Below are 15,428 nucleotides of genomic sequence, written 5' to 3' on the forward strand. Positions count from 1 at the left end.
TATATTCTATTTTATTATTATTTATTATTTATTATTTTTTTATTATTTTACAATATTGGCAAATGGATGCTACTCAAAGTAAGGTCCAGTTTATAAACTAGCCACCTGAGCAAAATTTCATGTCCTTTAATAATTTAGTTAAAACTCACCCTTATACATTATTTTTTCCTGCTACATTCATTTGAAAAAAAAAAACACCCCCTTTACCATGTTTGCACAGGTCGGACCAAATATTGATAGGTTGCTAATTTTCCACATGCCACCTCATAACTTTAGATAGCAAATCCATATGAGAAGAGCAGAGGAAAGGAAAAGTGTATATAATCGACATCAAATTATTAATATATAGCTAACTATTGCATCTATAGACATGAGTTCCTCCAAATTCTTAGGCTTTGGATGTCAAATCAAAATGATTAATCAATGAACAAGAAAATATACTTAATTATTGTAGAGTCTTAGAGCATCTTTGAAAGCTCATAGATTTACTATAAAACCCCAAATTATATCATAATCAACCAATCATTTCATCTCAATCCCCATATATTTTCATCAAAATCATCTTCCATCTTCCTCTTCAATAATCCATAAGCACCATTACACAAAAAATAAACATAGTGGAATTAAAATGATCTTGGCTTGGCAACAATGGTGGAGTGCTTCAATATATGCAAGCTGAATTGTCCACCTTTCTCTGTGGTATCAAGTTTTGACTATCCTGGAGGTGGTAAGAGCTTGAAATTCTGTACCAAACATCCCAAAGAAATACCAAGAATTGCAATGCAAGAATAATTCCAGGGCAGCTTCTTCTTCCAACACCGAATGGCAGGTACCTGAAATCATTTCCATTAGCCTCAACATTGGACTCCTCTTCCAAGAACCTCTTTGGCCTGAATTCTTTAGGATTCTTCCAGTGAGTAGGGTTGTTGGCAAGCCACCAAGCATTCACCAAAATTTTGCTTTCTGCAAGAATATCAAAACCTTTAAGCGTTGTGCCATGGAGATTCATGTGGGGGACAAGGAGAGGAATTGCCATTATGAGACGGAGAGTCTCTTTGATAACAGCTTCAAGATAGGGGAGCTTATGGGTGTCAGGCTCAGTGACTTTGTGACTAGGTCCAAGCACAGTGTCTATAACACCCCTATTTGCATAGCCTGGTATATTTTACTGTTCCGATAACCGGTGTCAGTTCGGATAATTAAGAGAATTAGAACCACATCTAAGACACCTAGATAAGCTCTGAACACAAATAATTAGTAATTGCCAAATAGTTAAGTATAAATAAGAAAAACAGAACGCAAAAAGTTAAATGAGCCGGAAGTCACAGCGATGGGTGACCTTCTCGGGAATGACTGCGAGGTTAGTCTAAACTCAAATTTTGAACTGTAAAATGTGACGCTGCGTTCCTTAGGACTATTGTGAACATAGTGGAAAAGAGAAAATCACGAAAAAGAATTGTTAAGCAGGTCAAATAATTAGGTCAAGGATCCGAAAGAAATGTCGAATAACTAGTAAACCGGATTGAACTAGTGAGGGGAAATTTGGTCAATTCACCCCTAGAGCTGACACCTGACCTAACTGTTCAATAAAATCAGAGAAAGGAAAATTTTGGGATCAAGAATTAAATTAGAGAACTAATGGAAAATAAATGAAAAAGAAAAAGGAAAAGAAAAGTTTAATTACATCATGAATGACATAAGCATGATGCAATAAATCTAATATTTAAATAATTAAAATTTTGGGGATAAATCCTAATAATTAAAAGATAAAAATAAAAAGAAAAAAAATTCACTTCTTCTTCTCCAAAAAACGTCACCTCTCTCTCTCCCATTTCTCTCACCACAAAACACCATGGAAGCTTGAGTTCAAGCTTATAAACTCCCACCTAACCTTACCTTGCTCCAAATTCTTCCATAAAAACTTGTTAGATCAACTTGAGAAAGAGATTGAAGAAGAAAAAGGGAGGAGAAAAGGAAAGAATTGAGGAAGTGGAACTCCAAAGTTGAGGTAAGAATTTAAATTGGAATTTTTAGTTTAAAATACATGTTTTGAGTTAATTTAACTTAGATTTCAACATAAAAATCAAAACAAACAATTGTTGGGGGAGTAAATAGGAAATTCATCCAGCTAGGGTTAGGATTTGTTATGAATGAGTTTGATGGTTTTGAATGGCTATTTGACGTGAATAAGGTGTGTAGAACATGAATACACACTTTAAATTGCATTAGATTGAGCTTTGTGTGTAGCTAGGGTTTTGAGCATGTGAAAAATTAAAGAAAAATTTGAGAATTGGCTAAATGATGTTATTGACCTTATTTGAGTTGAGAAATGGCCAATTGTGACCATTTGTGGTGTGTATGAATTGTTGGAAACAAGTTTAAATTCGGATTGGTGAGGGTCAATCTATAGGCAGCTTGACCTAGGTCCCTTTTAGGGACCAAAACTGAAAATTTACTAACCCAATTGGTGTGTTGCCAATTGGGAATGAAACTAAACATAAAATGACACATTTTTCATTTAGGAATCATGCCCAGAAAGTGACCATAACTTAGTGAACAATTAGGCCAAATCCGGAATTGGCATACTGACCTGTACAAAAATGACCAAATGAACAGTAGTTATGTAAATGACCATAACTTGGTCTAGGAAGGTCCAAATGACCTGAATTTTTACCAGTAGAAAGCTGAGACATAGCCCTACAACTTTCATGAAGAAAAAAAACCCAAAATTTGACTATAAGCTGCCCAAAAACTCACCTACAGTTAATCCACAAAAACTGCCATTAACCAGTAAATGCCCAGAATTCTGGGTAAAACCAAATCCGGCCAGCCATGTTCAAATGGCTATAACTTGAGCTACAAAACTCCAAATGGAGTGATTTAAAAAGGGAAATAAAGTTAAGACAATAAAGAACAACTTATATGAAGAAAACTTAGCCAAATTGTCACAGCAACATGACAAATGGAACAGTGCAAAACTGAACACCAAAACTGAAAATTTGAAATTTGTGCCTAAGAGACTTGAAGTTTGAGAAAACAACCAAAACTAACAAATTAGGTAACCAAAATGTGGTATGTGGGAGAAATTAGAATTCTTATACCTATTAAGCATTAGAAAGTCAACAAATTGACTTGAATAGTATCGTGAATAGTAAACCCGAAATACAAATTTCAAAGAATGTCAAATTAAGCATATTAAAGTTAGATTTAAAATTATTTTTGGACTTGTGATAATTTATGGTGCTGAACACTGTAAAATTATGCGTTTCAGTGAAAAAGAATACTGGGAAAGAACCTGAAGCATCGAGTCAAGGCTAAGAGGTGACTCGCTTAAGGTTTGTGCGTAACATTAATATTCTTTAAAATTCATTTACAATGTGCATGAAATGAATTACTTATATTACAAAATGTGTATTATGCTTTTGACTTAAATTATTGAAAGTTTACTTGTATGTGTTTGAAAAGGCAATAAATGTTTAGTAAATTGTTAAGATAGTTTTGAAACCACAGTGTCATAACCATATATTTGAATACCTCACTAGCATGACTAGTGGGAAGAAATAGTTTTGAATTTTGATTCCCTCTCTGGCTGAAGTGTTGAGGTGTGTGCCAGTAGAGGAAGAAATTGAATAGGTACCCATAGTTTGAGCTAGCTAGCCTTGTGATTTCTCATAATGTCACACCCTACCCCTCTGTAAGGCATGACATGATCCCGTAGTATACCTAATGAATTACCAACTTCGTCTACTGATAACCCATTAAATACACTACAAGGGAATTTAAAACTTTTCTTACTCCTTTTTACAGTGGTGAGCAATATTTACAGGTGTTAAAAAATTTTTTTTTTGAACTGAAGTGAAATAGTTAACACATTTGAAGAAATAATAATTTCTGTAAAAATTTTGGCAGAGTGCTATTTGTATTTTGAATAAAGCAGTTCTTCAAAAACCTGTAAAAAGTACTTCAAATATATTTCTCAATCTCAAACTCCAACATTTAATCAACACAATATGTTTCTCAACTCAAAACCACAATAAGTTTTCAATATTTCCAAAGGCTGAGATAAAAGAAATATAATACAAATTTTATAAGCCCAAAATAATTTACAATTTATTTTACAACTTCAATGTATAATTTTAATTTACAACTGCTCAAAACCAAGAACACTATATACATACAGTGATCATACATTATAATACAAAATGCAAAATATGGTATACTCAATATACCCGATGATCTCTCACTGAAGTACTAGCAGCCTAGTCTGCTGCCCTGTCAGTCTGTCTACCTGCAACAGCAATGAAAAGCTATCGCTGAGTAAAATTTACTCAGTGGTGCACAATAACAATTTGAAAAGCGATATATAAATCTTTTATTGACAATTCACAAATCAAATGATTCACAATTCCATTTCACAATTTACAAAGTTCATATAACACAAATTTGATCAAATAACTAAGTAACACAGTTTTGTCAATCAATAACACAATTTGATCAAATAACTGAACAATACAGTTTTGCCAATCAATAACACAATTTGATCAAATAATTGAATAACACAGTTTTACCCATCAATAACACAATTTGATCAAATAACTGAAGAATACAGTGTTGCCAATCGATAACACAATTTAGGCCATGACACAATTTTTCCACACATGCCGTGTTGTACACCACGACAAGACACACTCACCCCAATAATCGAAGTCAATGAGGGAGGAAGCTAGCTAAATAATGAGTACTCATCCACACTCACCTCAGACTGGCAAGTCAAAGAGGGAGGAACATAATCACACTCACCCTAGACTGATAAGTCAAAGAGGGAGGAATATAATCGCACTCACCCCATAAATGGAGGAAGAACATAGTAACAGTGTCATGCCATGTGTGAATCAAAACAATTTCAAATCACAATATTTCATACAAACCACAAATCACATTTTATCTCAAAATTTCTATTTGCAAAGTTGGCAACACAATAATTTCCAAATAATATTCCCAAAATCAAAACAATAAAAAATTATTCATAACTCATTTCTCCAAATAAATTTTTTAGTAAAAGCAGTGAATATAAAGGTATTGTGCATAGACACAATTTAAAACTATAATGTTCAAATAAATTTTTAAGTAGAAAATAAGAAATCAAAATTATTGTGCACAAACACAATTTAAAACAATAACATACAAATAATCATAATTTATTTCAATTGAAAAATTCAAAAGAAATAACTATTGTGCACAAACCTCTGATAACTGTCTCTTGGCTCAGACTCAGTGTTTCCTTCCCTTTCCTTGAGTCTTTGCTAACTGAAACACACAATTTGAAGTGTTTCAGTACTCATTTAAACTGTTTCTAAGAATAAAGTTCAATAATTAATTTATCGAATTCTATTATTTCCTTAGTCAATCTAAGATGTCGACCCTCGATGCAGTCTAGGTGAATTAGGTTTCAATGTTACCAATATGTCACATTTTATAGCCTTTTAGTTTTGGTACATGTTACCCAATTCATTTCCATGTATAGTGCACTTTAGTGCAATTTGTTGGATTTTGGTATACTAATTTGACCTAACCGGATGTCCTAGTTTCCTTTGTTTTCGGGTTTCGGTCAAAACTACAAACTTGTAGATATATGTCTTATTGCACGCAAGGAAAAATTTCAGGTCATTTTGAGTTTACTGGACCAAGTTATGATCATTTTACTATTGCTGGTCAAAGTGCATCAAAATTGGTCACTTTAGGTCATTTTAGGTTCGGCCAATTTTTGGACCCGAATTTGTGCAAGCTATTTGACTTGCTTATAGTCATTTCTAGGCTTTGGTTTCTTCATAAGACTTGTAGATATATGTCTCAACTATTCATGGTAAAAATTTCAGGTCAATTGGACCTATTTTGAGTGAGTTATGGCCAAAATACTAACTGCCGCCCAAATGATCAATTTTCAGGCCTTAAATGCACTAATCCGGATTTGGTCATTTTTCAAGTTACCTTCTAAGCAGAATTTTGGTAAGCTTCCTTCATGAACATTGGCACTTTTTGTGCCTAGTTTCACCTCCAATTGGTTTCATACCAATTGGAGCCACACACTTAAGGTTCTAGGCCAAAATGCACATTGCCCTACTAAAACACTCTTCATCACATACCAAATACACTTTTAACACTTACCAAGTTACACATTCATGCCATTTCTGTTTTGTACCATAACATGAACATATTTCACAACACATTTTTGGTCACTTTTGAAGCTTATAACCACACTCACTATGCACATTATAGTCTAGAATTTACCAAGTTCAATTTACACACAATTTAACTACACAACCAAGCTCATTTACATGTCCAAACTCAAACCCTCATACACATACACAAGCTGCCATAACAAATACTATAATTCAACAATAATATTTCACAAACCAAACCATGAAATAACATTTTTTTGGTTCACAATTCAAGCTATCGATTTGTACCTCACTTTGAATAAAGTTTCAAGCTTCCAAATTCAAGTATACATTCACATATACTTAGTATACAACACCCAATTTATTCCTACACATATAAACACTTAATTAACCCTTTAATCTACCATTTAAAAGCAAGAATAAACTGCCCTTAAGGAGTTTCCATGGCTGCCAAAACTACACATCTCCCTTAATACATCAATCTCCAAAAATCTCTCCACAATTCAAGTACCCATAACATCCTCACAAACTTTAATGAAGCAATAATCAAAAACACATACTTACCACTTTGGAAACTCTTCAAAACCTCTCCAAAACTTGGTCTTCTTGTTGCCTATCTACTGCCCAAGGTGTATGGAGAATTTTTAATGAAGGGAAGTGCAAAGAAAAGAGCTTAGATCAAGCTTGCATGAAGCATTCAAGTGGATGGCAATGGAGTTCTTCCTTTCTCCATTTTCGGCTGGTTTTCCAAGGTTGAAGAAGATGATGAATATTCTGCCCAAGATGAAGATTAAGTGGTCCACTTTGGTGGGTGAGTGGAGCACTAAGTGTTGTTTCATGTTTATTTATTCAAAAGTTTCATTTTCCCACATTTAACTCCCCATTTTTGCTATTTACATTAGGTACCACTAATTTAATTTTTCATGACATTTTCTAAGTGTAATATCATTTATTTTTAATGAAAATTTAGGTCAAAACATAACTCGGGGTGTCAAATGACCACAATGCCCCTGTTCGGGTTGCATTCCCCATTTTTCGATAACACCGGGTTTTGTCCGTTGTTTGATTTCTCACTTTCCTTTGTACTAATTAATCAATTTTTCTTTGATATTTATAATAGTATTTACACTTCAATAGACATTTATTTAAGGCCTAAAAATATTTTTCAGGGTTCCCCGCGGTCCAGGGCCAGTCAACGGTCCACGTCGCGACTTCCCGGTGCGGTCACCCATCGCTAGGGTTCTCGGCTCGTTTAACTTGGTTACATTTCATTGCTATTATTTTTCCTTTGTTTTTCTTGTATTTCATTATTTTATGTCTCCTCATCAATATCTAAGTGTAGTTCTAGGCATCCTAGCTGTCCGGACAACACTGGTCACCGGAATAGTAGAACGCACTACCGAACTTAGGGGTGTTACACATAAGCCTTCGGCTATTGAGATGAAAATGTTTCGAATGGCATGATATAACTGTTTGTTTTTATGAAATTGTTTTGAGACTCCCTAAATAAAATTGTTTGGACTAAAGGTTTATAAATCATGTTTTGTATTCATCTTTCATTTTTAGTATTGTATTTGAATAAGTATGATTTGAATTATGCATAAACTATTATTTTTAATATATTGTGCACTACTATGCCATAATACTTAGCGATGGCTGTTATTGCTGTCGCAGATATAGAGACTAGAGGAGCAGCAGAGTGAGCTGCTGAAGATCTTGGAGCTACACCCCCTGAAGTTTTGTCGGGTATATTTTATACCTTGTTTGTAATATTTATTTTGATATATGTAAATGTATGTACATGTAATAACTGGTCATGAGCAGTTGTATAGAGTTTGTAATAATAATATTTTGGATTTGTTAATGTAAAGTTTGGTTGATTAATGTAAAGTGAATTTACTATAATGAAATATGAATAGAATTATTGAGTACTATTTTTTTTGACAATTAAGTTGTGAATTATTGATTTGAATTTTGGAGTTTGAGAAATGATGTTGAAGTTTGTTGTGGTAGTTATTGAATTGATGAAACAAATTATTAGAAGTATTTTTACAAGTATTTGAAGAACTATTTTATTAAAATACAGACGGCACTCTGCCGAAATTTTTCTAAAATTTGTGGACAAATAAAAATGGACAAAAATTTAAGTAGTTTTCAAACTCTAATTAAATGTTTTTAATACCTATTAGAAAATGCTCACCATTTCTAAAAAGTAAGAAAATTGTTTTAAAATCACTTGTAAGGTACTAGATGAGTTATCGGTAGGTAAAGTTCAGTAGTTCATTAGCTATTCTATGGGATCATGTTATGCCTTACAGAGGAATAAGGTGTGACAGTGTCAAGCTCATCTTGCAGCTTCTTTTAGATTTAGACTCCCTGAGGGAATGATCTAGTGTATACTTTTAGAAAAGGGTGTGAGATCCATAAAGATCCCCAAAGGGAATGATCTAGTGTATTCTCCAAAGACCGGTTGCCTAATGATAAGGGGAATTAGGTAAGGTAATTGTGATGCCCCTTACCCATCTACTATATAGCCGAGCAAGAAGTGCCACATTTGGTGCCGGAGCATCCTATCTTGTCTTATCATGTCCATTGTAAAATTTTAATATCATTTAAAATAGGTAATCCATGTGTAGAAATTTTTTTTTTTTGTATAACTTGTTTCTGTGGAGACCCGGATAGAGCCTCCTCTGTTTTGTTAGCATTTGGTCAGTTCCACTAATCACCTGTTCATATGTTCATATTCATTTCACACATTTCTATATCATATTCTATTGTATTATATCATTCACAATTATTGATGAGATCTCAAAAGGGTATCATCTATTGCATTCATATAACAATTCATAGATAATAATTTATAAGTTTACTTATGTCACACCCTACCCCTCTGTAAGGCATAACATAATCCCGTAGTATGCCTAATGAATTACCAAATCCGTCTACTGATAACCCATTAAATACACTACAAGGGATTTTAAAAACTTTTCTTACTTCTTTTACAGTGGTGAGCACTATTTACAGGTGTTAAAAACCTTTTTGAACTGAAGCGATAAAATTAACACATTTGAATTATTTAGAATTTCTGTAAAAATTTTGGCAGAGTGCCATCTGTATTTTGGACAAAACAGTTCTTCAGAAAACCTATAAAAAGCACTTCAATATATTTCCAAATCTCAACTCCAACATATTTCTCAACACAACATATTTCTCAACTCAAATCCACAGTGATTTTTCAAAGACTGAGATAAAGAAATACAGTACAAATTTTACAAGTTAAAATATCTCATAATTTACTTTACAACTTCAATGTACAATTTTAATTTACAACTGCTCAAAACCAAAAACACTATGTACATACAGTGGTCATACATTACAGTACAAAATGCAAAATGTGGTATACTCATTATACCCGATAATCTGTCGCTGGATGTACTAGCAGCCTAGTCTGCTGTCCTGTCCGTCTGTCTACCTGCGACAACAATGAAAAGCTATCGCTGAGACAATGTCTCAGTGGTGCACAACATTAACCAAATACAACTTTAAATCACGGTTCATAAATCATATAAATGATGGATACGTAAAATCATAGTTAAATTCAAGACAATGAACGTCATAAGGAATTTAACACAATATCACAATAAATCTCAGTAATCAAAATGTAGTTAAATTCAAAAGACAGTGAATGTCAATAAGAATTTAAACACCATTTCACAAATTATCGAAGCTCATAATAACACAATTTAGTCAAATAATTTACGAACACAGTGTTGCCAATTCATACACAACTTAAGCCATGACACAAAATTTTCGATCAATGCCGCGTTGTACACCACGACAAAGCAATCACAACCCCACTAATCGAAATCAATGAGGAAGGGAGCTAGCTATATAATGAGTACTCATCCAATCACCTCAACTGGTAAACCAGAGAGGGAGAAAAATAAACGATCACGACTCCATAAATGGAGAAGGAAAATAAACGATCACAACCCCATAAATGGAGAAGGAATGATATGATACCGTCATGCTAAGTGTGAACAAAAAATCAATTCCAAACATTTTATTCAAATGATTCGTGAAAATCCAATAAATTTCTAAAGTCATAAATTCATTCACAAAATGGCAACACAATTCATAATTAACTTCAAATTTTCACAAATCACACTAAATCAAATTTTCCACAGTTTCAAACCATTTACAATGCTTTTCAAGCAATAAGTATCCATTCAAACACATTTCCATAATTGAAAACAATAATATACAAATAGTCATAATTTATTTTAATTGAAAAATTCAAAAGAAATAACTGTTGTGCACAAACCTCTGATAACTGTCTCCTGGCCTTGACTCAGTGTTTCCTTCCCTTTCCCTGAGTCTTTGCTAACTGAAAAACACAATTTGAAGTGTTTCAGTACTCATTTAAACTGTCTCTAACGATAATGCTTGATAATTAATTCACTGAATTCTAATATTTGCTTAGTCAACCTAATGTGTCGACCCTCGATGCATTCTAGGTAATTTAGGTTTTAATGTTATTAATATGTCACATTCGATAGTATTTTAGGGTTGGTACATGTTACCAAGTTCATTTTCGTGTATACTGCATTTTCTTGTAATTTGCTGGATTCCAGGATACTAGTTTGACCTAGCCGGACGACCTAGTTCTCTCGGTTTTCGGGTTTTGGTCAAAACTAAAAACTTATAGATCTATGTCATATGGAACGCGGGGCAAAATTTCAGGTCATTCTGAGTTATGTAGACCAAGTTATGGTCATTTGACTATTGCTGGTCAAAATGCATCAAAATTGATCACTTTAAGTCATTTTAGGTTCGGCCAGTTTTTGGACCCGAACTTGTGCAAGCTGTTTGACTTGCTTATGGTCATTTTTGGGCTTTAGTGTCTTCATAAGACTTGTAGATATGGGTCTTAAATATTCATGGTTAAAATTTCAGGTCAATTGGACCTGTTTTGAGTGAGTTCTGGCCTAAACACTAACTGCTACCCAAATGGTCAATTTTCAGGCCTTATTTGCACTTAATCCGGATTTGGTCATTTTTCAAGCTACATTGCAAGCAGAATTTTGGCAAGCTTCCTTCATAAAAGTTGGCACATTTTGTGCCTAGTTTCACCTCCAATTGGTCTCATACCAATTGGAGCCACACACTTAAAGTTATAGGCCTAAAACACAAACTGCCTTATTGCATTTTTTTGCATACACATCAAGGATCACTTTTAACACTTACCAAACTCAACATTCAAACCAATTCTGGTTGTACCACAACCTAAACATAATTTACAACATATTATAGGTCATTTTGGCAGCTTACAATTACATTCAATGTGCACCAACAAGTGCAGAATTTGTCCAACTCAATTTACAATAATTCAATCACCAATTCATGCTCATTTACATGTCCAACTTCACACCATCATACATGCACTCAAACTGCCATAACCCCTATCACAAATTAACATCATTATTCCATAAACCAAGTATGAATTCCAGCATTCTTCAAGAGCTAACAAACTGCCACAATGGTACATTTACATTCCATTAATTTCCAAGCTTAAAATTTCATTTCACATTTACATATACTAAGTATACATCACCCAAACAATTTCCTACACAATATAAATTTAATCAATCATTTAATTCACCATTTACAAGCAAAAATAAACTGCCTTCAAGGTGTTTCCATGGCTGCCAAAAGTACACATTCCCATTCAACATCAAACCTCAAAAATTTCTTCATAAATCAAACACCCATAATATCCTTACAAACTTTAACAAAGCAACAATAAAAAACTTAAACTTAACTATGGATGAGACTTCTTAAATCTTCACCAAAACTTCTTGAAATTGCTATCAAACTCTTCCTTGTGATGTGCGGATAAACTTTAATGAAGACAAGTAAAGAAAGTGTAGCTTGAAATGGGTGTAAGAAGCCATGCAAATGGGGCGGCCATGGGAGGCTTTGTTGGAGTTCATTCGGCAATGGTGATTCTCAAGGTTCAAGATGAAGTGTTTAGTGGAGCAATCTGCCCACTTAAGATTAAATTTAATCTATAGTGCTCCACTCACCAAATATAAATTATTTTATATGTTTAAATGTGATAATTAGTCAATTTACCCTCCACTTTTACTATTTACATTAGGTCCCATTAAATTAATTTTTCACTATATTTTCTAAGTGTAATATTATTTATTTTTGATGGACATTTAGGTCAAAAGACAACTCGGGGTGTCAAATGATCACAATGCCCCTGTTCGGGTTGCATTCCCGATTTTTCGGTAATAACGGGTTTTGTCCGTTTTTTCGATTTCTCACTTTTCTTTGTACTAATTATTTAATTTTTCTTTGATATTTCTAATGATATTTATACTTCAATAAATATTTATTTGAGTCCTAAAAATATTTTCTAGGGTTCCCCGCAGTCCAGGGCTAGTCAACGGTCCGCACAGTGACTTCCCGGTGCGGTCACCCATCGCTAGGGTTTTTGGCTCGCTTAACTTGGTTACATTTCTTTGCTATTATTTTTCCTTTGTTTTTCTTGTATTTTCTTTTCTTGTATTTCATTATTTTATGTCTCCTCACTCATATCGAAGTGTAGTTCTAGGCATCCTAGCTGTCCGGACAACACTGGTCACCGAAACAGTAGTACGCACTACCGAACATAGGGGTGTTACAACTTACAATCCCAAAGTTTAATTACAATCTAAAATGAAATACATCATGTGTTTATGTATAATGAACAAAAGAACAAGATCTAGACATACATGGGCCCTACTAACAAAATTATAATTGTTGATGTGACTGGTAGACACTGGCAAATCTGATTGGCCTCTGTATGAGCACTACTGCTGCTGCTGTGGTTGCTGGGATTGGTCTCCAGTACCTACGAGATGGAAACCAACGCGCTAAGCATAGTGCTTAGTGGTGCATAATTTATAATAACAATAACTAAACAATTGAAATAATAATTCTATATGGCAATTCATAATTTCTAGGTCTTTTACATTTTCATTGCACTTTGGAAACAATTGAAATTATCGGGATCTTTTCTATTTACTTATTATATATTAATAATTAATCATTATCAGTGCCCAAGAAACCTATAACAAACTATAAAAACTGGATACACAGGAGTATACTAGTTAGACAGCTATATGTCTATACAGTATACGTCGGTCATGTCAGGCATGAAGCCTGCGGGCAGGCATTTAAGCCAGATATAATATTAGGCACAATAGCCAACAGGCAGACATAAGGCCTGTAGAATAATCATGTCAGACAGATTTTATCTATTAATAATTATTCTTATGGGCAGTACTGCTATCTCTAGCCCTTAATTGGTATACCAATTGATCCAAATTAAATAAATCAGTCTAGGTATACTATAGGCAACTAAACATTATTACTTATTTATTTGAAATGTTCATGTCACTTTATAGTGGGAAAATAGGTCTCACATACCCCTTTAATGTGATTTAGAGTTTAATGGCTTGTTAGGGTTAAATTCTTGCCATAAGATAAATTATCTCATAGACCTTTCTTTAGGTTCAGTTTTTGTGTCTCACTTTTACCTATCCATTTGATCAGTTTGTAGCCACTATTTGGCCACACTTTCTTCATGGAAGTTGTTCCTCTATGTCTTGTCTTTATTTTCCCTTTTGAATCATGTTAATTAGGCTTTTAAAACTTAAGTTATGGTCGAATAACCATAACTAATTCATTTCCTAATTCTGGTTCCTTAACTAAGGAGCGTTTGGACTTAAAATTTACCCAATTAATGGAACATATTGCAGTCACTTTTAGGCATAGTGATCTTCACAGAAATTGTTGCCCTATGTCTTATAGTTACTTGGAATTTTTAATCACAATTTTTCAAGTTTTTTGGAATTATTTAGGGCTAATTAACTGACCTGGACTCATATACCCTGTGCCAATAGGATTTCAGTTCAGGTCAGTGACTGCAGGTCAAATTTTAAGGTTCTTAAATTCATAATTTGAGGACGGTTTCTAAAACAAAGTTGGATCCCTATTTCTTAAGTTTTTGGAAAGGTATGGCTCATCCCAATTGGATTTTTCTAGTGGGAGATATGACTAAAAGACTGTTCTAGGGTCAAATGAAGTTTGGTCAGATTCCAAGTTTTGATGTATTGACTTATTCTAATAATTTGTCCTAGTTCTCTTGATTTCTGGGGTTTGGTCAAAATATCAATTTTGTATATCTGTGTCTTTTGGACCTTTTGCCACTAGTTTCATTATATTTGAATTCTTGTAGACCAAGTTATGTCCATTTTGCCAAAACTGGTCGGGTAAGTTTATGTCCAGCAGTTTCTGGACAACCTAGTTCTAGACAGTTTTGTGACGCAAATTGGGCCAGCAATTTGGCTTGGTTTAAGGCATTTCTTAGCTTTGTGGTCTTAATGAAAATTGTAGCCCTATATCTAATCTTTCCAATGGTATAACATTCAGGTCATTTGGACCAGTATAGAGGGAGTTATGACCAAATGAATACGTACTATTCATTTGGTCATTTTCTGGTTTTTGTGCAGGGTCATCCGGATTGGGACAGTGTTTAGGTCAAGTTTTGGATTAAATTTGGGCATGGTTTCTTCATGAAAAATGGAGTGTTTTGGGTCATGTTTCACCCCCAATTGGCCTCATACCAATTGGAGTAACACGAATTTAGTTATGGCTCAAAACTCAAGCTAGACTCAATGAGTCCCAAACCTGCAGAAAAAGCACTCCCAAATTTTTAATCTCCTCCAACTTCCTTACTTCAATTGGCATACATAGCACTTCTATAAGCAACAATTTCATCTCAATTAGGTCAAATGTCAAGCAAAGACAAAATCCTCAATTCATGTACACAAACCCTAATTTCAAATTTCAACTCAATCAATTCAATCCCTTTCACTTCTCATGCATATACTCATACCAATCATCATCTTTAAACTCATTTAAATCATTTGAACACATTAAAGCCCAACACATTTCTTGGCTGTCGAAATTTGGTGGAGGGAGGAAAGAACATGGAGCTGGCCAAGGAGAGAGAGAAGAAGTGGAGAAGAAGACTTTGGATTCGTGGGGTTTATCCCTTATGTGTATATATATATATATATATATATATATATATATATATATATTATTGTACTTAAATTTTTATAATGTCACAATATCATTTTATCTTCTTTTTCTTTCATTTCTTTTCTTTTTCTTTTCTCTTCTTCTTCTTTC

General features: G+C 33.7%; 1 pseudogene; it reads right to left on the reverse strand.

Annotated features, from left to right (window-relative positions):
* Positions 1 to 371: 371 nt before the first annotated feature.
* On the reverse strand, positions 372 to 1,916 carry LOC110665149 (trans-cinnamate 4-monooxygenase-like; annotated as a pseudogene).
* Positions 1,917 to 15,428: the final 13,512 nt, after the last annotated feature.

The sequence above is a fragment of the Hevea brasiliensis genome, chromosome 16 (assembly GCF_030052815.1).
Source record: "Hevea brasiliensis isolate MT/VB/25A 57/8 chromosome 16, ASM3005281v1, whole genome shotgun sequence".
In the NCBI taxonomy this organism is placed as follows: Eukaryota; Viridiplantae; Streptophyta; class Magnoliopsida; order Malpighiales; family Euphorbiaceae; genus Hevea; species Hevea brasiliensis.